At 44.5% G+C, this 23,922-nt stretch overlaps 1 protein-coding gene across 2 annotated transcripts in view; it reads right to left on the bottom strand.

Annotated features, from left to right (window-relative positions):
• Positions 1-23,676, bottom strand: part of KLHL28 (kelch like family member 28) — a 230,082-nt gene extending 206,406 nt beyond the window's left edge. Inside the window, exon 1 of one of the 2 annotated variants that reach the window (XM_085626939.1) lies at positions 23,539-23,676. The gene's annotated coding sequence lies outside the window, so the exon portion shown is untranslated. The remainder of the gene's footprint in view (positions 1-23,538) is intronic. The other variant, XM_085626940.1, reaches the window with a different exon arrangement.
• Between the last annotated feature and the right edge of the window lie 246 nt (positions 23,677-23,922).

Below are 23,922 nucleotides of genomic sequence, written 5' to 3'. Positions count from 1 at the left end.
AGTCCGGTTAACTTTATGATCTTACCCCCGGGACTGGAGAGCCCGAGACGAGCTCGCCCTGTAAAAAAAAAAAAAAACACCTGAAAAACCAACGCATAAGAAATCAGCAAAAATGAACGATATAACGCTAGAGCCCACGGTGAAACCTGACAACTTACAAAACAAGACCTCGTGCTTTATAACGAAAGCCAGAGCTGAAGGAGCCCCAGGCCCGAATGGTCTCCCCCAGGCCATGTTTAAATCTGATGTCAAACTATGGTCAGAATACCTGACCCCCTTTTTTCTCTACTGCAGACTAAACAACACGGTGCCAGAGTCCTGGCGAGGAGCAATCATCCACCCAATTCATAAAAGTGGGAAGAGAAACAAGCCTAAAAATTACCAAATTATTGCACTTCTTGACGTGGAATCTTAAGTATTATGCTAACATTCTATTGGAAGAGCTACAGGCCTGGGCCAAAATGACTGCGCCCCTCCCTTTTACCCAGACGGGCTTCGTGGCTAACTCTGATACCACAACCAATCTGTTAACGTTAACAGTCCTGATGGAGAAAGCGACAGACCAACAAATCCAGCTGCATGGTTGCTTTGTAGACTTTAAAGCGGCCTTCGACCGTGTGCCCAGGGGTCTGTTATGGCAGAAATTAAAATCGTGGGGCATACCTCTGCCTCTTCTTTACGCAATAGTTCAACTCCATACGGAAACATGGATAAGAATTAAGCTGGGTGAAGGCTCTCACGTGTCCAGGAAGATTCGAACTGAGACTGGCGTCAAACAAGGTTGCGTGTTGGCCCCACTTCTTTTTAATTTGTTTATATCTGACCTATCTCCAGTACTCAACAGTGTAAATTGCCATACTCCTCAATTAGACGGAACCCGCATTAGCAATTTGCTGTATGCCGATGACTTAGTTTTGTTAAGCCACACAAAAGTGGGTCTCCAGAGGTTACTGGACGAATTGCTACCCTATACGACAAGAAATCGCTTAGAACTGAACCTGTCAAACCAAAACAATATCTTTTGGGAAGCAAAAGAGGTCAACAGAAAGGTGGTATTTCAATGACACAAAGCTAGAGCCAACTTTCAGTTATAAATATTTGGGTATCTTTCTCGATACCAGATGTACATTTATCAAGCACAAAGAAGCACTAAAAACCAAAGCCTTGTTGTTAGAAGCTGCTGCCGCAAAACTATCAAAAAAGTTACTTGGCCCGAGCCTAACTCACATGCTGAAAGTGATGAAGGCTAAGGTAATAAATTCCCTGACACATGGGCATGAGATCACTAAGGGCACAACCAGTACATTAATAAATAAACTAACAACTAAAATATTAAAACTGAGCCTTCCGGTTGTTAAGATCTGCCTCGCCAGCCCAAGTGAGATTAGAACTGGGACTACAAGATCACCATGGAGTAGAGGCAGGTGCATTTATAAAACTGTGTCATAAGACTGCGCCGTGTTCGGGAGGGTTCCCTGGAGGCTCGATTATGGCAAGAAATACAGAAAAATCATACCAGCCAAAAGTATCGCCAACTCCTGGATCGCAGTTTACAGTTCTTAGGAGTAAAAGACCTCTGGGAAACAAACCCCACCCACCCGGTGTTAAAGATCGCCATTCAAAAAACTGTTTAGACTGTGGTCTTTACACTCGGACAGGGCAATACTGTCTAAAAGGAAACACGCTTGGGCTGTAATCTCCAATTTTAAACTGGGTGTTCAGCCACACTATCTATCAAGCACATACGCACTTTATTGGAAACAAAAGTTTTTAGCCTTGAGGATGGGTGACTGGCCCTTTCTGAAGAACCTTCCCGAATGGCGCAGGTCAGGTAGCAGTATTGAATGCAGGTTGTGTGGTTATCACTCTGAAACAATGAAACACATGGATTGTGTATGCTCTGCATTGCTCATGGCCAGACGGTCATTGCTGCGAGGCCAATGGATCAGGTTGGGAGTTCGATCTTGTCGCCAAGCAATAATGGCCGCTCTAAATCCTGACAACACCAAGTTAAACATTGGGATTACAAAATTTGTCCGCAAAACGTCAAAACTACTGGAAGCCACATCCAGAACCAAACCCTCCTCATCTTAGCATGGCGGCTGAGTTAAAAGGCTCAACAATCGAATTAGAGACTATACTATTAGAAAATCAGAGCGAGGTCCTCCAGCAGAACATTATTAGCCCATAAAGATCCGCCTAATTTTTTGTAATTTAAAAACACACCTTTTTTTAAATGTATTATTGTCATTTTTTATTGTTCGAAGCAGTCGTGTTTTAAATTGTAAATGTTTTTTTTAACCAATCAATAAAGAGTGCTATTAATCGGGCTATAAGAGGCCCCATCCAGATAGTCTGTGTGTGGTTTTGGAATGGACACAGACAAGGCTTCTCTAGTGGATGCAGGTAGGGTGCCTCTCCCTAGGGCCCCTGCATGCATCTTTGCAAATGTGGGGGCCAGGTATCTGACCATATGTTTGATAAATTCGGCCAGTAGGCATTCATGTCTTCACATGGGGAGCCCAAGGGCAGTTAATGTTATTTGTGCTTATAAGGCACCCAAATACCCAACAAAGCATTGGTATAGCCAATAATGTTTGCCTTCAGGACCTTTAAGTGGGATGAAAAAACTGGGGGGCCTCTCATAGGGCAGTGGCCGATGTAATTAAGGGCGTGGCTTAAGACACTTAAGCTAAAAATCTGTACCTAGCAGTGTGCCACCCCACTGATATTTTGCTGCTTCGGTCCATTCTTCTGGATATATAAACACAACAAGTAACATTACACCTACAACAAGCCACCACTATTAGCTTTCTGAATGGTTTTAAATTGTACATAAGCAACAACTATGAATTCGCTGTAGATTATATTGAGAATGCTTCAGTTCTTGTTGTCCTTTGACAGTCATGCTATGCTCAGAGCTTCATGAGGGGGTTTTGCTTCCTCCCTGCCCCCTTTCTCTGGAGCGTCAGCATTTTATTTTCTGTCAAGCAGGTTCACGCCCGACGTCGGCTCAACATCTTGTGATTCAAAACATGAATATGTCCTTCTGTAATGTAACTGGTGCTCATGTACAGCACTCCAAGTGTGCGCTATATAAAACTAAAACTAAGAAATGAGTCTCTGAAGTTACATAAAAAGCAGTAACAGATGATATTATTGCAGAGTTACGTTTTTGTGGGTTTTTTTTCTTCATCCAGAGGGTACAAATGGAGAGCCCGATAGGGACCCGTCTCGGCACCTGCTTTACAGCACTTTAAACAGTCATCAGTGCCTCTGCTTTGCTCACTGAAGATCCACAGGGGTACGCACTGTCTGTGCTCCGCTCTAAGATGGTGCCGACTGACTGATAGAAATTTGAATTTTTCTCGATTATAGAACAAACTCGACCTGAAGATATCCGAGCGCTGTACATTTACACAAAGGGACTTTTAAAAATCCAAGTACAGGAGGTTTGAAGTGATTAGCTCAAATGTACATGCAACCACAACAAACTTTGGCAGAGTGATAAAGCACGTTTAGTGCTACCACAGAATGAAGACCACAAGCAAGACAAAGCATTCACCCAGTCAAAATACAAATGAGACATGAAAAGCAGAGCTAAAATCTGAAAAAAGACATGCATTTACTTTCTGCAAGAGGGTGAACTTCAAAGATGGCACGGACAGTCAATTGCAATACTAGGGGATCTATAGCGCCTGTGACTGTATTGCAACTGATGCTTTTGCAAAGCGCTCCGATACCTTCGGGTCGAGTTTGCGTTATATAACGTTAAAAATAAAAAGGTGTACAGGATCGCAAAGTGGCTTTCTCTCGTTAATCCCACGGAGCTCACTGGCGGGGGTGTCGACAAAAGCATTAAAGGCAGCAAAGCGCAGCTAGTGGTGTAGGGACAGCGGGCGAGGATAAGCTAAACAAAAAGTAGTGCGCCAAACATGCATAATTGGTGATAAGTGGCCTGATCCATGTAACTGGGTCACTCGCCAGGGTGGAAACAAACAGGCAAAGGGTGGGACAAAGACAACAGTGACCATAGAAGAGGAAGATTTTACAAGGCCCACTACAAGGAGCCAATTACAAGTGGTGAGCATGGCCTAAGCACACAAAGAGACAACACTATATCTCGCAGAGCAACGCATGCGCGCTGCTAGGCTCGACCTAAAAAAAAAAAAAGGGTCTTGACACTGAGCAACTAGTCACTGAGAACCTGGCCAGACTTAAATAGAAGAAAACAACCATGTCTTCAAGAGCTTTCTAAAACGGCAAAAGATTAGTTATGATCCAAGATAAAGATAAATTCCAGGCCTTTGAGGCTCCAAATAAGATTCCTCTTCCTCCCCAATTCACACACTTAAATCTGGAGATAACCAACAGATGGGCAGACGCCGAGCGTAGGGACCGACTTGGCGTGTACCAGGAAAAGCTACTCCTTAGAAAGAGAGGGTCCTGCTGGTGAAGTGCCTTATGCACTAGACAGAGTGCTTTGAAAATAATTATCTTCCTAACTGGAAGACAGTGTAATTTCTTAAGATCTTGGGAACTGGCATGTACTTAGGAATCTGAAAAAGCCCACGAGCTGCCGCATTCTGCAGGGTCTGCAATTTAATCAGAACGTGCTGATGTGCGTGCATATGCAGACCGTTGCAGTTATCACTGTGTGATCGTACCAGTGATGTAATCCGTCTTCCGCAAGTAGACTGGGATGAAAGGCAAAACTTTCATAACCATTATTAGAGTGACAAAAACAGCAGAAGTAACCGTGTTAAACTTTCTTATTTGAATCAGGTTTTCACTGAGAACACCACCTAAGTTCTTAACCGGAGAAGGAGGTGGCCTGAGTTCAGAAGGGCCACCACGAAGGAGACCAAATGGATGGCTGAGCCCCAAACACCAGCACCTCGGTCTTACTGGCGTTGGGTTTGAGACGATTTGCATCCATCCTGCGACTAACTTCTCGCATACAATTGCCGAAATTGCCGGCCACTGCTAAGTCATCCGAAGTAAATGGCAATACAATTTGTGTATCATCAGTGTAAGATATTAATGGAAAGCCAATGGAACGGATTAACTTGTACCTACCATTCTACATCTGACCATTTTCTCTGGTCTCCGGGTTCTTTAGGCCTCAATCCGTTTGAACATGACATGACTAAGGCTTTATTGGAAGGGCACATTATATTGAGTTCATTCAGAGATTCTGGGCTCATCTCCAAGCTGGATCGTAGTACTGACTATTCCAGATGGAGCAGTCCTGTCCTCCAGGCCCAAATGCCAACTTGGTCCTGCGGTCATCTGTGTGGGGTTCTCAGAGCTCCCAGGGAGCAACCACTGTGCACTTCCACCTTCTCTGCTCCTTGGACTACGCAGATCACCGGGGCGCCATCCATGCAGGCTCTGGGCCCTCCATCCCCCAGTCTAGGTTTGACAGGTGGTGCCCAACACCAAGCCATCTGCTCTTAGCACATCCTCGGACACAGCCTGTCAGACAAATCTATGGTCTCCAATCTTCTAGCTCACATCACACTGTGCAGTGCCTGGCTCACCAGCCATGCCAAACCTTCCTCAGGCATGATTGATAGTCGCCATGTTTCGGGGGAGAGGGTGTTCCAGTCTCTCCCCACCAAGTTCCTTTAAAACAGACATGGGAACCACCCGGTCTTCTCCTGGGCGACAGCTACTAACTGGCTTTGCTGTAGGTCAGTCGTCGTCATCTTGTGTTCAAAGCCCTGTCTCTCCATGGACCCCAACTATGCTGTTCTGAGCCTCCTCCTAGGCCCCATCTGGTAGGCGACACCCTCCTCTGACCACCTGCTCTATCACCTCTTCTGGGAGGTCAGTCGGGCACCACACAGTTTGTTCATTGTACCCTTGGAGCAACGTCAGCCCCCCATTAGAGTTAGGCACACCGCTCCAGCTGTTGATCATTTGTAAGCCATAGGACAGGGTCACCTACGCCCAAGATCCCCGGGGCTGGGGCTTCACTCTTGGGCACAATCAAATGGCTGATATGAGGCCCATCTACACCTCACCACCTTCAGTGTACTCCAAATTCTTAATGCTTCTCCACTGTGCACTTCCACCTGCTCTGCTTCTGTGGGCTCTGACCCCAGTCTTGGTTTGTAAGGTGGTGCACCCCCTCAGACCGCCTGTTCTCAGCACATCTTCTAGGGAGCGTGTCTGGTCTCTATCTTCTAGCCCACTCCATTCTGTGCAGTGCTTGTCTCACCAGACAGGCCACACCTTCTTTTGGCATGTTTCATAGTCGCCATGTTTCGGGGGAAAAGTGTTCCAGTCCCCTTGCACCATGTTTCTTCAAGACAGACATGGGGACCATCCAGTCTTCGTATGAGGTAAGTCACCACCATCTTGTGTCCGGCGCCCTGCCTCTCGGTAGACCCAAACTATGCTGCCCTGAGCCTGCTCCTAGGCACCACCTGGCAGGCAAAGCCCTCCTATGACCACCCACTCTATCACCCCCTTCAGGGGAGGTTGGTTGGGCACCACACAGTTTATTCACCCACCTGAACTTCTGCACCATCAGCAGCCTCATAGTTCCTAATGCTTCTCTGCCAGTGCAGCAGCTGCCATCTTGGCCCAAAGCATGGCCCACACTGTCTTCTGCCCTCCTACGCTGCGGGCAGTGCTACCTCGCTGGGAGTCGCCACCCAAAAGCCATCTTACCACTGGTGGGGTGCTTCAGGCATCCCAGGACTTCAGGATGCCAGACAAGGGAAATGAGTGACTCTTTACAATGAGGCAAAAAGGGTGGGGCAACTCCCAGTCACTACCCACGAGGCTATAATTATCCCATTGCTGAAACCAGGGAAGTCACTGTCTGATAGGACTGCTTCTTGCTCACTATCCATGCTGACCACTGACTATAAGATCTTAAGTCGGATCTTGGCAACCCGCCTACTTCCTCATATGGTCCATTTGGTGTACGAAGACCAGGCGGGATTTATCCCGAAGCGGAATCCTGCCATTAATGTGCGGCGGTTGCTTAACATATTCAAAGCTGATACATACTCGAAGATACCCGCTGCCATTTTTTCGGTGGACATCGAAAAAGTTTTTGACAGCTTAGAATGGCTTTGTTTCAGGTTATGCGCACTTTTGGATTGGACGATGATTTTGTGGCTTGGACGGCATTGTTGTACCGGGGTTCCACGGCTCGGGTCAGGACAGGTGGCCTGATTTTGGAGGCGTGTGAGGTGCATCGAGGGACACGGCGGGGATGTCCACTTTCCCCCCTGTTATTCGCCCTAGCCATAGATCCCATAGCGGCACAGGCAAGATCGGGGGAGGAGGAGGTATTCGGGACTTGCGGTGTGCGGGATCACTCACTACATCGCACTGTATGCGGATGATCTACTTATGTCCTTAGCGGATACGAACGGGGCCCTAGACGGAGCGCGAGGTTTACACCAAGATCTTGAGGTTGTGCGAGGCCTCAGAGTGAACTGGGCGAAGTCGTGCCTGTTCCCCACAACCCCAATAGATGGGTGCCCCTTAAACGCTGCTGGAGTGCAATGGGAGTATAGGTGCTTGACATATCTGCGGACTCGTATTTATCACACACAGGCTGATTTGCTAGAGGGCAACGTGGGCAGAGCCATTCGGAGCCTTCAGGGCAGCATGGAGTTCTGGGGAACCTTACCGCTTTCGGTAGCGGGCCGAGTTGCTCTTCTTAAAATGGTAGCACTTCCTAGGTTCTTATATTATTTCCGAACTCTACCTATTTGGATTCCGGCATCGATTTTTAAACGTCTACGGGTGATGGTCACAAGTTTTCTCTGGGTTGCCGGAAGGCGACGGGTGGCCTTGCAGACTCTTATGCGTCCGAAGGCAGAAGGGGGTTTGGCGGTACCCGATTTTGAGACCTATTTAGCAGCTCCGCCACAACGGCTCACCCAAGCTGTGGCATTGGAATATCGAGGAGTGGGGGATCGGAGGGGTGACCGGTACCTGGGCAGATACTGGCTCGTATTATTTTACAGCAGCCACTTCGGCTCAAGACACTATCTACTGAACTGAGAACGTTCTGCCATTGTTGGAATAGGAGTCATCGACGAGCACTGATTGCACATCCCTACGCACCTGAGATCCCACTGACCATGTGTATGGCTTTGCCACATGGGGGGCAATTGGCTGGCCTTGACTGATTGAGGAGAGAGGGGCCTGATGACAATTGGGAACCTGTACGAAGATAATACCCTGTTGCCATTCGATGCATTGCAGGATCGGTACAGACTGCCTCGTGGGGACTATCTACTTCATTTGGCTCTTGTCTCGGCCATACAAAAGCACTGGAGAGAGTGTTTGTGCATTGCGTAAAGATGTAGTCTAGGCGGGACCCACTACCATGCGCCACTGAAAAATGTGTGTATTACCAGGCTATGGGATTATGTGTGTGCCAAAGGTCCGTAAGCCCCATGGCCTCCATTGTACTTGATTTTTAAACTTCTGTTTCTCATTCCGATAGTTTTGGGCGATTGAAAAATGTCTTATTATGATGAATGCTTATAGTTTTCCTTTTTTTACTGATTTTTCTACAGATACAGGCAATAAACCATCTGTTTCAATGTATTTATTGTTAATTATGGGAAAAAACGGAAAATATGATGCATGACATAGAGCTTCTTAGAGCACTAAAATCCATCAGGCCGCCTAGTGCAGTGTGCATTTATCTTTTAACTACACCTGAAAATACACAAGTTGCAGCATCATATTTTTCGTTAACGTGGATGAACGCTGATATGTAAAATATATATATATATATATAAATACAGATGGAAATGTCTAAAATATAAATACCATAAAACTGGCAGGCCAAATTATACCCGCTCCATTTTGGACTCTAGCGCTGCAGCATCCCTTTCCCGGGGCTCACACTGGGAGCGTCGCTCCTTCTGAGCCCCCTTATCACTGCCTTGGCAAAGCCCCTAACCACTACATTGTAAGCCTCCCACAGAATGCAGGGTGAGTCAACTGACCCCGAGTTCTCCAGAGAGTATGGATCTGTCCTATCTATTAAATGTTTTCTGAACCCTTGGTCTCAGATGCCAGAGATCAATGCGAGACGGGAGGGTATAGTCACTGGTCGGCCCAAGAAGTTGTACTTCTACCGGGGAGTGGTCAGAGATGCCACTTGCTCGCTGACGTGCCCCACGAAATTGTCCCGAGCAACATCAGGACCCAATCTCAGCAACCCGATGACAGCTATCGAAACAGCCCAGGCCCCAGCCCAAGCTCCAGCTCAGGTGACTCAATTAAACCAATTTCACGATTCAGCGGGACACGGGAGTGAATTAGCAAAAACGTCAAAAAGAGAATACACAGAAGAAACAGACAAGACAGAAGATAGATCTTGAGCAAGACCAAACGGAAACTTGAAAATACCCCCCAGCTTACAATAGAGGAGTGGGAGGGACTAGTAGCATCATACCTCCCAGTTATCCCTCAAGAGGAAGACACCAAACAAGAACCTGAAACTCCCCCAATTATAGAAGAGCTTTCAAAAGGCCCGGAGATACTATGGTCATCCTTGTTAAACACCCTACAGTTATCAATAAAGGCAATGCAGTACCATTCGGACAAAATGGATATGCAATTATTCCGCCTAAACTTCCTAGCCATTCATGTAGCCAATATCGACAACAAGCTGGCAGACATGAATGGCATGATCAAGAAGGTTCAAGCAGAAACACAAATAATGCAGCCGAGTTGCGCATGCTATACAATTATAGACAAACTAACAACAATCACACAATTACTGGGGGGCATCCTGTCGGACTTAAAAAAAGTCAACTGATAACGCAAAAAAAGAAGCCAACCCAGGTACTGCGAACGCACCAACAAACCCACTCTTTAGCCAGCAAAGTGAACAGCCAGGGAGCTTAAATCTGGCAGATAGGGTATACGATCCCAGCAGTGTTAAGAATGGGGGAGACCCAATTAGTCTAAATAGTATGGAAAAATTTAAAAACGAATCCTATGCTGCTGTTGCAGGGAAAGTCTCAAAGAAGCCCGCAGAAATACAAAGAAGGGATAGCCTTGAGCAACCGACCACTCAGCCCAGCCATAAGTTGGGGCAACAGGGAAAGGCTCCAGAAATCACTATTCAACAAAGTCCTCACGGACAAAGCATGGGGAAAGGAAGCCCGGAAAAACTCAGGGAACAAAACAAAAGAGGACGAAAACAAAAAAGGAAAGGGAGAAACAAGACCAGTAACATAAAAGCATTCTTCAAAGCAGTAACCTCGACTACAGAAGCAAAAAAATAAAAAAAAGAAGCAGAAATAGACTGTCCAATAGCAACAATAACAACACCACCGGCCAAGGAAACCGTACAAATAGTACAAAGTCCGAACTCCAACTGCATAGGCGATGGTACGAACAGCTATTACCAAACAGAAACTACTCACCGAAAAATTAAACATAACAAAGGAACAAAATCGGCAGATAGTACGGATCCCTTAAAAACAAAAAGTCTGGGATCGTTGCTAGTCGGAATCAAGGGAGCCCCTCTGACACAGGGATCGTTGCCAATAGAAGACATGGAGGATCGAGACGTGTGGGTAGAAGAGCCTTCATGCGGACAGAGTTCCGACGGGTCACAGGTCAATCCAGCCACAGAAGAACCTAAACAACGGGACGATAGGCAGGAGGGAGCCGAAAGTGGTATAATTTTATTCATCCCGGAATATAAGTCAAGAGGCAGAGGGGACATCCTCAACCGAGGCAATTTCCTACGCTTATTAGCCACTATCAGCAACCTGAGGGACATTAGCACAAACGACCTAGAATCTGTGCAGTTTGCCCATTATAACCACCGGTCAGACCATGAGGTCACTATAACAACATGGGCCACGCAGGAAATAGCGGAACGAATTATGGAGATGGAACCGCGCTTCCAAGCATGGGGGATACGCCTAAAAACGACAGGGAAAAATAGGGTATCCAGACCCATTAAGTCAGGCACACAAAGAGAGAGATCATTGTAGCTTCCAAAACAAACAAAAAACAGCTAAAACGGAAAGCGTCCTGAAGGGGGCTCGAAGTTCTTCAATTTCACAGATAGACACCAACTCATTGAGCCCAAGGCAAGCCCAAGGATCTTTTGGTCAAAAGGACTGGAATTGGATAGCAAGGACCATTAATTCAAGGGCCTCGAAGACATGACAAAACACGCAACGAAAAACCACAACAAAACATCAATTAAGAATATGTGTTTGGAATATAAACGGCATAGGGAACAAAGCTGACGACACTCAGCTTTTACTTTACTTTCAAAAATTTGACATAATTGCTCTTCAAGAAACCTGGTCACATAAACCGCATCAATTACAGGGCTTTAAAGCATACCATCTACCAGCCATAAGAAAGGCCAAATACGGCCACTTAAAAGGAGGCCAAACAATATACACTTCAATCAAGAGTATCAATGAAATAAAGAACAAAGACGCTAAACAGTCAGGCAATAACAGTATAAAAACAATAGAGCTGGACCTGGGGGAAAAGATCAAAACCAAAAGCTAATCTTGCTAAATGTATATTTACATCCTCGAGAGAAAAAAGCTGGGATGAAACTACTGAAAGGAGAAGTAACAAAAATACTGTCAGAGGGAACGGCATCTAACCTCATAGTAACTGGAGACTTCAACATGTACCTCGGAGGCCCCAGACAAGGGATTCACTGTTAGAAGAGCAGTTTCTGGCATGGGGCATACCACAACAGGAGGCAAGCAAATGGGGCCAACATAACAGGCTGTCAATGGACAGCCTAAAGGATTTAGAACATCTTAATCTGGTAGCTTTAAATGGCCGCTTCACAAACGATAGCCCCCAGGCAGCAACCTTTCACAATCAGAATGTAAGCTCAACCATAGACTTTACATTTTCATCTCTACAATTTTTCGGCAAAGTTTCGGATTTCCGAATAGGATTAATGACAGTTAGCGACCACTTACCGCAAGAGATTACCCTCAACACTCACGGGGCAGCGGTAACTCTGCCAGCAGTAAACCTGTGAGCTTCACTTTCTGTCATACATAAAAGAATAAAATGTAATACGCATAATCTGGAAGGCTTTGAGAAGGAAGCGAGAAAATTGTGGGAAATAAGCACTGCGACTCAGACAGACAACTTAAGCCGATGGGAGCTATTTACCAGCAGCCTTGGGACCGCACACACAAAGAAATCAAAGCTCCACACAATAACGGAAGCCCAAAACCAACAAAGCCACAAAAAGTGCTCGCATATGATGGAAGGTCAAGACAAGCTAATAATACAAAACATCAATCTAAAGTTCCTTAAGAGAAATATTAACAAACTACTGAGGCAATTACACCGAGAAGGACCGGACAACGCTGTCCAAAAGGAACTGCAAAAACTTCAAAAAGAAACTGATTTGGAACTTAAAAAGGGAAGCAGAGGATGAGCTATGGGCTAAGTTACTCCACGACGCTAAGGGAAATAACACCAGTGGAAGATTCTGGAAAATGGTTAACAATCTGCAGACCCCAAGAAGACCCAGTATCAACTCTCATCTTACTGAAGAAGTTTGGTATGATTACCTTTTGTTCCACTTCAATATGGTTCCAAAGAACACCACGACGAGGCCACCAGATTCGGACAGAAATACCCTAAATTGCACCTCAACAGCGGAGACAACTACATTGGTCTTCACAGGAAAACAAATCATAAGTAGGATAGCGAAAGGTAAGACAGAGAGAGCGCCGGGCCCCAATGGAATCCCGCCCATTCTGTACAAACAAAACCCGGAATACTGGGCAGCGGCGCTAGCTCCACTGTACAAACAGATTATAGAAACCAAAATAATACCCGACTCATAATAATAGTTTCAATTCACAAGAAAGGCAACATAAACGATCCGAAAAACTACAGATTGGTTGCCTTAATTGATAATGAGGCCAAATATTATGCTGGCCTGCTATTAGAGGAGCTTACAGACTGGGTGAATGAAAATGCAGTGATTCCCATTACCCAGACAGGATTTCGGAAACACATGGGAACAACGACAAACATTTTGGCTTTATCCTTTTTAACATCTTCATGTCAGATCTTTCACAGAAGCTAGACGAAAGTAATGCACATGCTCCAAACTTAGGAGGACTCAATCTCTCAAACTTGATGTATGCAGACGACATCGTGCTCAGTAGCTGCACGCCGATAGGGCTACAACATCTAATTATTCGGCAACGAATGGTCTCAGTATTAATCTCTCAAAAACAAAAGCCATGAGAATAAACGCAAAGACGTCTTCACCTAAGTTTTGCTGGCAAATAGGAGGCCTAACTCTTGAAACTGTGGAGGAATATAAATATCTGGGCGTAATTATTGACAGAAAAGGGTCATTCCAACCACAGAAAGAAACAATACAAAGGAGAGGAACCACAATAGCGGTCGCACTGAGGAATCTCAAAAAGAAAGCTGCTGGCCGAAGCTTTACGCCACTATTACAAGTGATTAAAGCAAAATTAACACCGGCCATTACTTACGGGAGCGAATGCCTCCGAGGGAGGGACGCGCAGATACTGGACAATATAACAGCAAGGGCATTGCGAATTATATTTAACCTACCTAATTATACCTCGCAGGCAGAAATAAGGCTTGAATTTGGCCTAAGGAATCAAAGAGTAGAAAGAATGGGCGCTTACGCCAAAAGCTGGCATAAAATACAGGGAGCCGATGTCTCAACCTTGAATTACCATCTCTTAAAAGGAGTTAGAAAGTAAAAATAAATGTGTAGCTGCAAATTATCTAAAGCACTCAATAGACTCCTTGAAATTACTAGAAGCCTGGAAGAGCATTGGTTCTCATAACACCTTCAAACGATTAGTAAATAAATCTGTAAAGATAATTTTGCTAGTGGAAGACAAAGCAACACTAGCCAACAGGGCTCATGGCTGGATTGTCATCCAAAATTACACGAGCAGCACCTGCCAAAGCTACCTAGGAGTTTGTTATACACGGATTACAAAGGAGAAGTTCATACGACTAAGGATGGGGATCCTTCCGTCTCAATACCACCTCCCCCCGTGGAAACGACAACAAATTGTCAGCTATGCGGGGACCCCAAAGAGGATATCCTTCACCTAATTTGCATTTGTAAAGGACTGGCAAAGGAGCGTAGACTCCACTTAAAACCATCTCTAAAGAAATTGGGAATAAGAAGATGTCGGCAGGCGGTCAAAGCATGCTTTGACGGGAAAAACATCCAACTAGTAAGTCATCTCGTCAAATTTATGGAAAAAGCGGAAAAAAAGCAGGAAGCTAGAAGGGAGAGACTGGACGAAGTAAACCCATAAAACATTTGAGCCCAACCGCCCCACTTGGCAGTGTCAAGGAACAACTCCCTCTATGTAAAGCCTTGTAAGAAAAGGTGGTGTTGCTCAAAATTGCCCCAAGAACCTGCAGGTGTGAACATTTTAATACAGACAATTTGGGCATATAACGTTTCATTTTTATCTGCTTCTTGGACAGTGCCAAAAATGCTTAATTTTTTATAATGCACTTTCTTAACCTTATGAAATTTCGCTAGAAGTTATCTTTTTCTTTTTTAATGAAATTTTAACAAACTTATTATAAAAACTGTATTTTAAGGTTGTATACGTACAATATGTAGCTGATTGCAATGGTTTTAATTTACTGAGCAATAAAAGAATTACTTACTTAATCACTAGATATGGCTCCCGATCTCCTTGATGGGTCGGACGATCCTGTTCAACATGATGGCCCTCCCACGTTTATTACAGAACACCCCATACAAAATTCCGACCAATGTCTTCCAGACAATCAATTACGAACTTCACAACCTGTTGTGCGTGAGGGGAGCCCATCGAATAGTTTTGAGCAAGCTTCAGCTAAGAGCATACAAGGATGGTTTAGCAGTTCCAGACATCAGGTGCTACTACCTGGCGTCCCGATTGTTAAATATCAACGGCTGGGTATTTTCAGACACCACGGAGCTGACATATCGGCTAGACTGGTATGCCATGGGTTCGACAGGCTATCCAGCAGTGTTCTATCAGAAAATCTGTGATAAAGAGCTTCCGACCCATACACAGGCAGTACTGCATGCGTGGCAATATGCGTCAAAATGATTGCGATGGGACAACAAACTTACTACCCAGAGCCCCCCGTGGACCTGTGATGGGTTGCAAGAAGTGGAACACCTACAGGGCTTCAGCCGCTGGAGCCTAATAGGTACTGATCACCTGAGGGATATCTAGTGAGTTGGGGCACTGATCTCGTTTGACGATTTACAGACCGAATAACAGACAGCTGATACTGAGCGCTTCCGGTATTTACCGTTGTGACTCGCTTTGCGCTGACATCTGCCAGAAGGGGGAATTGATACCAGAGTACTCTCCCCTTCAAGATGGACTTCTTCTAGACCCGATGGTGAAAAAGCCATTGCCTGTACCTGGCGAAAACTTATTAACAATCTGCCAGACCCTCACGCCCCCCTAAAAAAAGCATGGGAAACAGACGTAGGGTTTCTGAAGGACCATGATTAGGCGGAGGCACTGCAATGAACTAGACAGATTGCCATTTATGTGCGCTTCCGCTTGGTTCAGATACACATATTGCATAGGTCATATGCCTCTAGCACACTCCAATACAGGTGGGGCCATTGCGACTCCAATCGATGGGTCAGAGTGTGCGGGGGAGGGATCTTTCTATCATAACATATGGGCCTGCCCTAGTATCAAGTGCTATTGAGAGGGAGTGACCAGGATTACGGCTGCAGCCACGGGCCTCCAGGTCCTACTAGAAGCAAGGTGCCAAGCGTCTGCTTAATAAAAAGTTTTTTTTTTTAATAAACAAAAAAAAATAAAAAAAATAAAAAAAAAAAAGAGTACAAATATTAATGATAAGCAAACATCTAAAGAGAACTACCAGCAGGTCACCCAACGAAACAAGGCAAATAATACATTTTTTGGGCTGCATTAATATTACACAAAGTTAGTTCAACCGTTTCCTCGATTTCAAAGAAGTACCAAGGAATTTCAACACTACAAAAAAATGAAAGCCATAAGGCGAGTTCAATGTCATCAAGCAAGCTAATGCAGCACTACAAGTTCTAATTACAAGTGATCTTAACACTAAGAACAGGATTTTCTTTTCTACACTTGATAGAATTTTTTTACACAAAGTGATTTCAAAGATTGTTGGGCAATAACTCTTATACTCCTCTTTGGCAGTCCTTTTGGATATACTAAGCTTCCAGAATTAAGTTGACATGTTACCCATATAAGAATGAAACAGCCAGTTCAAGCACAGCTCTAACCCTGGAACAGAAATCAAAAGGCAAGAATGCCCAATTGAAAGCTTTAACAATTTGATTAGATCTTAATTTCCACAAAGAACGTAAAGGAGGGAAGTACATGCGATTTATTGCTTGCAAAAATACTAGAATAGGCCACATTAATATTCAACCTGAATGTAGGTAGGCCTTGCAGTCTGGACAATGTTAACATTACCTGGAGATAAGTACAGTATTTTCCAAGCACAATATATCATGGAGTATAGTCCTAGTCAAGGTGATGTGGGGTTTAGGCAAAGCATTTATCCAGAGTCCAACAGATCAAGTCTACCAAGTAGAGCAGCCTTACTCTTCTGATGGGATACATCTTAGGAAACAGACCCTTTTGAAAAACTCATTTTACAATATCTTAATTAAACCACCTTTTGTGTAGCCCCATATGCCAGCATCCTATGTCACAGTGTGGGTGTTCCCTACGTTGTAATCTTTTAACATGGACAGGGTATGAATTCCTCCATGGGTTTTAGTGATGGGAAACTTTTTACCTCTAACATTTGCAGACTTTAGACTGGCCAGATATAAATGGTGAGATAATTTCATTTTCACATCAAATTAATCCCTCAAATATATCAATAAATCCACACAGTCTAGGATACAGATAATTACTATTGCCTTAACTCTAATGTTCTGCAGGCCTGCAATCATCATTTTAGCTTTACCAATGCTGGTTTAAACGGAGCTCTAGACCATAAAGACAGGTGAGAATAATGGACCATCTACTTTGAGTATTTGCGGAATAGAATTTCGCTCTATTTAGGCAAGTCTGGCTGAACTGTTAGTAGCCCTTCTTTAAGGCGATGGATGTAGAGGTAAAAAGAGGGTGCATTTGTGTTACATGCAAGCACACACCTCTATGTTACCCTCTTAAGGAGAGAGGGTTCCATCGAGAAATCCACACTTAGGGAGAGAAATATATATATATATATATATATATATATATATATATATATATATATATATATATATATACACATACACACACACACTCATATACACACACACACACACACACACACACACTGGATGTGGAGCCAGTGGAGGTTTCTGAGGTGTGGAATGATGGGTATCTGTCTGGGGAGGCCCAGGCTGAGCCTGGCCACAGCGTTCTGTATGATCTGGAGTCCGCTGAGGAACTGGTTGGGGATACTGGCGTAGAGAGCATTGCAGTAGGTCGAAGCAGCTAGTGATGAGGGCCTTCCTGATGATCTTTTTGGTGTTGATCGGGATTCATGTGAAAATTCTGCAGAGCATGCGAGGGTGTAGGAGCAGGAGGAGGCAACTGAGTAGACTTGTTGTTTCATTGTCAGTTAGTTGTCAAGGATGATGCAGAGGTTGCGAGCATGGTCGGTCAGTGTGGGTGGAGGTCCTAGTTCTTCAGGCCACCAGCTGTGGTCCCATACGGAGTTGTTCCTCCCAAAGATCAATACCTCGGTTTTGTTGGAGTGGAGTTTGAGGCACTTGTCTCTCATCCAAATGTCTACATTGGTCCTGGCATTGCAGAAGATGATTTTGGCGTTGGTGGGTCTTCAGTGAGCGAAGGGATTAGTGGAGTGTCATCTGCATAGGAGATTATGTTGAGTATGTAGGATCTGACGACGTCTCCAAGGGGGGTCATGTAGATGTTGAACAGGGTGAGGCTGAGGCATAGTCCTTGTGGTACGAGGCATATGTTGTCCTTGGGTGCAGAGGTGAAGTCAGATGCTCTGTGTGCATCCTGTAAGGAAGGAGACGGTACACTTGAAGGCGTTTTGCTGTATGCTGATGTTGGACAGTCTGTCGTGGGAGATGGTGTCGAACAAAGCAGAGAGGTCGAGAAGGATTAGGGCCACAGTTTCTCAGCAGTTGAGGAGAGTTCTAATGTAATCTGTGGCAATGATCAGCGCAGTCTCAGTCCAGTGGTTGTCACGGAATCCCAACTGTGAGGTGTCTAGGAGGTGGTTGTGTTACAGGTATTCGATGAACTGTTGGTTGATGGCTTTCTCGAGTACGTCGGCTGGGTGGGGAGCAGGGAGATCGGACGATCGTTTCTTGAGGGCTCTGGGGGAGGAGGTTGTCTGAGGGTTTCTTAAGAAGGGGTCTGACTTCTGCCTGTTTTCACCTGTACAGGAAGGTTGCTGTGGTGATGTATGTGTTGAGGATGCTAGTCAGTTCCGTGCTGATTGGGTTGGTTTCGAGGTTGAAGAGATGGTGGGAGCAAGGCTCGGTAGGCATTTCGGAGCGGATGGATGACATGATGGCTGCAGTGGTCTGAGTGGTGAATGGAAACTAGGTGGTGAGCGTTCTGCCGGTGTTTACTGGTGGGTTGAGGTTGTTGAGGCTGAGAGAGGTGGATTGAGGCCGGGGGGGAGGGGGTCAAAGTTGCTGTAGATGGGGGTGATTCTGCTGTGGAATTAGTCCTTATGGGTGTCGCAGAATTCTTCGCATGGGTGGATGGTGTTCTCTGTGGCTGTCGAGCTGGAGAATTCCTTGGATATTTTGAAGAGTTCTTTGTGTGGTTGGCAGCAGTATCAATGTGGGTAGTGGTGGCTGCTCTCTTGGCTTCACTGAAGTGCAGGTGGTAGTAGCGAAGGGCTGCTTTGTGAGCAGCTCTGTCAGAGAGGGTTTTGTTGCTGAGTCATCCCTTCTCGATGTCGGTAGCAGCTGCCCTTAGTGGTTCTGAGCTCTGGGGTATACAAGCTGGCTTGTTTATAGAGGTTTTGTTGGTTTTTGAAGGTTTCAACAGGGCAACTCTGTTGCCGCATTTGGTGCAATGAGAAGGAACGGTCCATTAATACCAAGTGAAATCTCCTTTATGATCGTAAATTTGGAATTAACTAAATACAGGTTCATGCACTGTTCTTTCATTCCCAGACCCCAGTTGGAGCTCTGAAACAATATCTTCCTATATAGTCCAATCTTGGAGTCTGGAATGCAGACGATTACCAAGAAGTTCAATTATGGAGTCAACAAGGAAAATGTGGTGGATGCTGTGGTTGCTGCCCAACTCACTTGCTGAATAGCGCAAAGATAAATGACACACTGTACACCGGCAGAAAATGAAGGGTGCTACAAAAGACCTTAAATACACTGGTTAGGATCAGTGGGCAAACTGTATGTTGGCTTTATAATAATTCAACTGGAATCCCTTTTGTCCAGGGCTCTTTTTAGTGATACTACTCCTCTGCTCTTTATGGCTTCCTTTAGGGGGGGGAACAGATGCCTGGGTTACAACACTGCAGAGGAAATGTTGTTCCTTATGGGGGTGCTTCTAAACCATACAATAAAGAGAAAAGGGTGAGCCAGAAATTAGTAGCTACAACAGCCTCAAAGGATGTATCCAATGTGCATGCTCTAAGCCAGCCAGCCACCAATTTCCCAAAAAGAAGAAGCGATACATGGAATTAGACATCAATCCAAATGTATCCTAAGCATTTGTAGCAAAAGCCTTCTTTCTTTTGGTTACTGCCTTTCTTTAGTCTGTTGGTTTCATGTCTATCTTTTGCAAGGGTTTTTATGACCTTCAAAAAATTGCACATGGCCATCATGTAGGAACAGTTAAACCGCGTATTCTGTGCAACATTGTCCTTAAGTGAGGGAGTCCATTTAGGAAACAGCTCTGCAACATGGTTATCAAGTACCCTCAAATTTCCTACTATAAAATTTGTCCAAACAATGGAGTCATCAACCTGAGACCATCTGGCATGTCTTTTATTGTTCGTTTTTGATTCAGACCATCTATTACGTAGACCAACTGTAGCCATTTGCATCGCTCAATTAATAGACTTCATTAATAGGTTATGAATGCTGAAATCTGGTTTGCATCAATCCACGCCTCGTAGTGGCGTTGGATCTTGCGGCTCACCGCATTCACAATTAGCGGATACTCCTCTGAGTACCGGACTCATTGCCTGTGGGATATTACATTCATGATGTATGTTATGTCTATACCAACAAATGCTAATAAACAGATTTCATAATAATGAATGCTGAAATCTGTTGGTTAGTATATTCCTTCTGAGGATGAACTGACAGGAGACAAAGCCTTGTGCATAACTTGTAGGTTTTGGAAGACGCATTGTCCCAAATCGTCAAATACATGAACAGGATCTTAACATAAGAATAAGCTGCTACAGCCAAATCAGTTAACTGAAATGAATAATACTAGATTGAATGTCGGGTGTGTTCACAGCTATACTAGTACCTGAACTGACTTCATGTGGGCCATCCTATTAATGACATCCTTGAATCTGCACACGAAGACTACTCTATGCAATGTTGTATTGCAAAATGAATCGATACTCTGTAAAATATGCTGAGGTCCCTCTCAGTTTCTAGCGACTTATGGTGTAAATGCTCACTCACGAACACTGTATCCTCTCTCAGTCCTCTATTCTCACCTAAATAAACATCAGTTTAATAACTGTGAAATCCTGGTTTGCATCAAGACTGGGATTTTAGCTTTAAAGACAGAGGAATGGGGTGTGGTCCGCTGCCCCTTACTCTTGCCCCGGAAGGGGACAGGCAGATACAGCTCCACGAGGTGTACCCTTCCTGCACCATAAGGACTGCCATATTTTTCTTTGTATTATAGTATATTCTTTGGTTGCAAACTAATTGTGTAAAAATACCCTTTGAGAAAAAAAAAAATAGTGTCCTAATTACCAAATTAAGAAAAGAATTGATATAAAAACCTTGTTAAACCATCACATTTCACATAATCTGTAAAATGACTCAAAGAGTTTATATTACAGTAGGCATGCAAGGCCCAGCGATGAAAAATGACCCGACCGTGTGGAAAGATGGCAAAATCTATCAAAAAGACTAATTCTTACGTTACTATGATTTCTATACCATACCACGATCCAATAAATCCGAGAAAAGCAATTGATCATAGCTCATCTTAATGAACCCTCTCCTGTATTTTGGGGTCCAAAACTGTATTGAAATATTTCTGCTTATTTATTTCTTCAAAATGCAAACAATAATGCTAAGAAGCTGATGTAGTTACCAGTGACACAAAATAAGCAGTAGCATGCCTTATATGTCTGTCTCTTAACATGAATAGGTGGGAAAGCACAGTAGCAGTAGTCATCTAACCCCAAGAAACCCCAAGTACAATACACTGTCTCAAAGAAACAAGAGTGAATATTTATTATTTCTTTTTGGTTTTTGTAAAGCACTACACTCCCCCCGAAGGGTATATCACGGCGCTATGGAAAGCCACGTAACATAGGGAGAAGTACTGTGCAAGGCAGAAATAGAATAATCATTATTTTGGAAAAAGGCAAGGTTTGAGCTTCTTTCTGAATACAAGATAGTCATTAGTACAGCGGAGCTCTAGAGGCAGTAACTTCCAGTGTGCTGCAGTTAAATGGCTGAAAGAACAGCCCCGAGTTCTTGCTTTTTTCATTCGTTAGTTTTACAAAGGGCAAGATTGGTGAATCTCAGACTTCTTGTGAGGGCGTAAAACTCCAACTTAGATCGGAGAATCACAGGACCTGTGGCACAGAAGTTTAAATGTAGCCCTCAGATAAATAGGTAGCCAGTGCAGGGTTTTAAGGCAAGTAGAATTTGAGATGAACCGACCTTTGTTTCATATAAATTTAGCAACCATATTTTTAATCACCTGCAGATGGGGGAAAAACATGGTCTGACATACCAAAGTAGAAGGCATTACAACAGTCCAAAGTACTTAACACAAGGGCCACGACTAAGGGGGCTAAGCTAACCGACTGGAATCCAGTGGAACAATTTCTTAAGAAGTTTCAACAGACCATAACATTTGCCACAGGTAGCAATAACTTGCTCATACATTGTTATGTACTTATCAATCAGGAACCCCAGATTTCTTACCACTTTTTTGGTTTAGGGGCGGGTAAAACTTCAAAGGAAATGTGCTGTTTTAATGAGGTTGTGCAATATATTTTCTTGTAGTGCTTAATGTTAACAGTTTGAGTCGCAGCAAGGGTACAAGCGATTTTACTGTGGCATTGATAAGGTGCAGTGGGATATATGGACTAGGGAATGAGGGTCGACCTCACATTTTAGGTGTTAGCCCCAGACAGGCCTGTAACGACCCAAAGTGCCAACTTCACCATGGTCATGCACAACGCTCATTGAGGCTACAATCTCTGCCGTCCTGACACATCCATCTCTCAAAGCATACAGCCAACCCAACCTTGACAAGTGCATTTTATGTAACTGTACTGCAGAAATGAAGATCAGTCACAAAATCAGGTGAGCTCTTGAGACAGGCTGTTAAAGAATAACATAGTCTCCTCCGCCATACCGCTAGCTTACACCAGTACAGTATGTGTACCACTGAAGAATCCGCCCCTACTCAACGCAGACAAAACAAAGGATGCCTACTTTTTCCGCATGTTAAGACTGCACAGTAAAAAAAAAATGGAATGAGGTCTACTTTAGGCCACCGAACTACCGTAAGGACTCATCTGTCAATGAACGTAGGGTAACAACGCGATGCTCTGCTAAGTACAAAATAGGGTTTGAGAATTTCCGAGGTTTGACGTTTCTCGGGTTGGCCGTCACTGAGTCACCAGCATCTTTTTTTACTTTGTAGAATGATACGTGTTTCTTTCCAGCTACAAATCTACGTAGGAGCAGGAGGTATCAGTATGCAAAATAATCACCATGACAGGGTGCAGATTGCAATTTGACAGTGTAGGTTGGAGGCGGTCAGGCAAGCCTGTTTCTCTGACCATGGGACAGAGGGTCGCTGCCCTTGTGCACGTTACTATAAACAGGAAAATGTCAAATAACGCACACCGAAAAGTTGGCAGCTCTGACAGGCAATAAACACTAGGATAGGGAGGGAGCCTGAAGTCCTGTCACATACATAGACGAGGTGCGCTAAGCAAAAATAAAGCTCTACAACTGCCTGCAGCACACGCCGAGCACCCACTAAGCACGACATTTAAGATCTACCCACCAAGGCTTCAAGGATACGTCACCAGGATACCTCCCATCCCAGGACAAAATCTGTGCATTTCAATGATTATATGGCCCCAACCAATTGCACTGAAATTATTATTTGCCTTGACACGGCCCATCAAAGAAGCACTGCTCTCGACAATACCGCGATCCATAAAAATGTAAAGATCGTTGGGCCCGAGTCCAAGGGCTCACTGGCCCGCGGCGGCGTAACACCTAATCTCTAATATGTTCTGTCGCGCCGTCGCCGCACCCACCTGAGTCACGGAGATTTGCCAATCTGGGATCCTCGGAGCGAGGGCGACCCGCAGCACCTCCACCGCCTGTCAAAACAAACACAGAACAGGCAGCTGCGTCACTTCCGCCTTCAAAGGTGTGCCCTGACACCAGGCCCGTGTCTAACGTATAAAAAGCGAAGAAGGACAGTAGCTAGATAAATCGATGGAAATAAACAAAACACTACATTGCTTTCTTTAAAAAAAAAATAAAAAAAATAAAAGGTTGTCCCAAAACACACAACAGATGAATTTTAGATTATACGGGTTTTTTTTAAGTTTTACTTACGCAGCTTTCTATAGCCCGAGCTCGGCCGAGGGGTAAATAGTGCGCTTATCGAAAGAAGAACAAGTTAAACACAACCA

Source organism: Triturus cristatus, chromosome 9 (assembly GCF_964204655.1).
Source record: "Triturus cristatus chromosome 9, aTriCri1.1, whole genome shotgun sequence".
NCBI lineage: Eukaryota > Metazoa > Chordata > Amphibia > Caudata > Salamandridae > Triturus > Triturus cristatus.
Note: the sequence above shows the minus strand (reverse complement) of the source record. Positions and strands in the feature narration are given on the sequence as shown.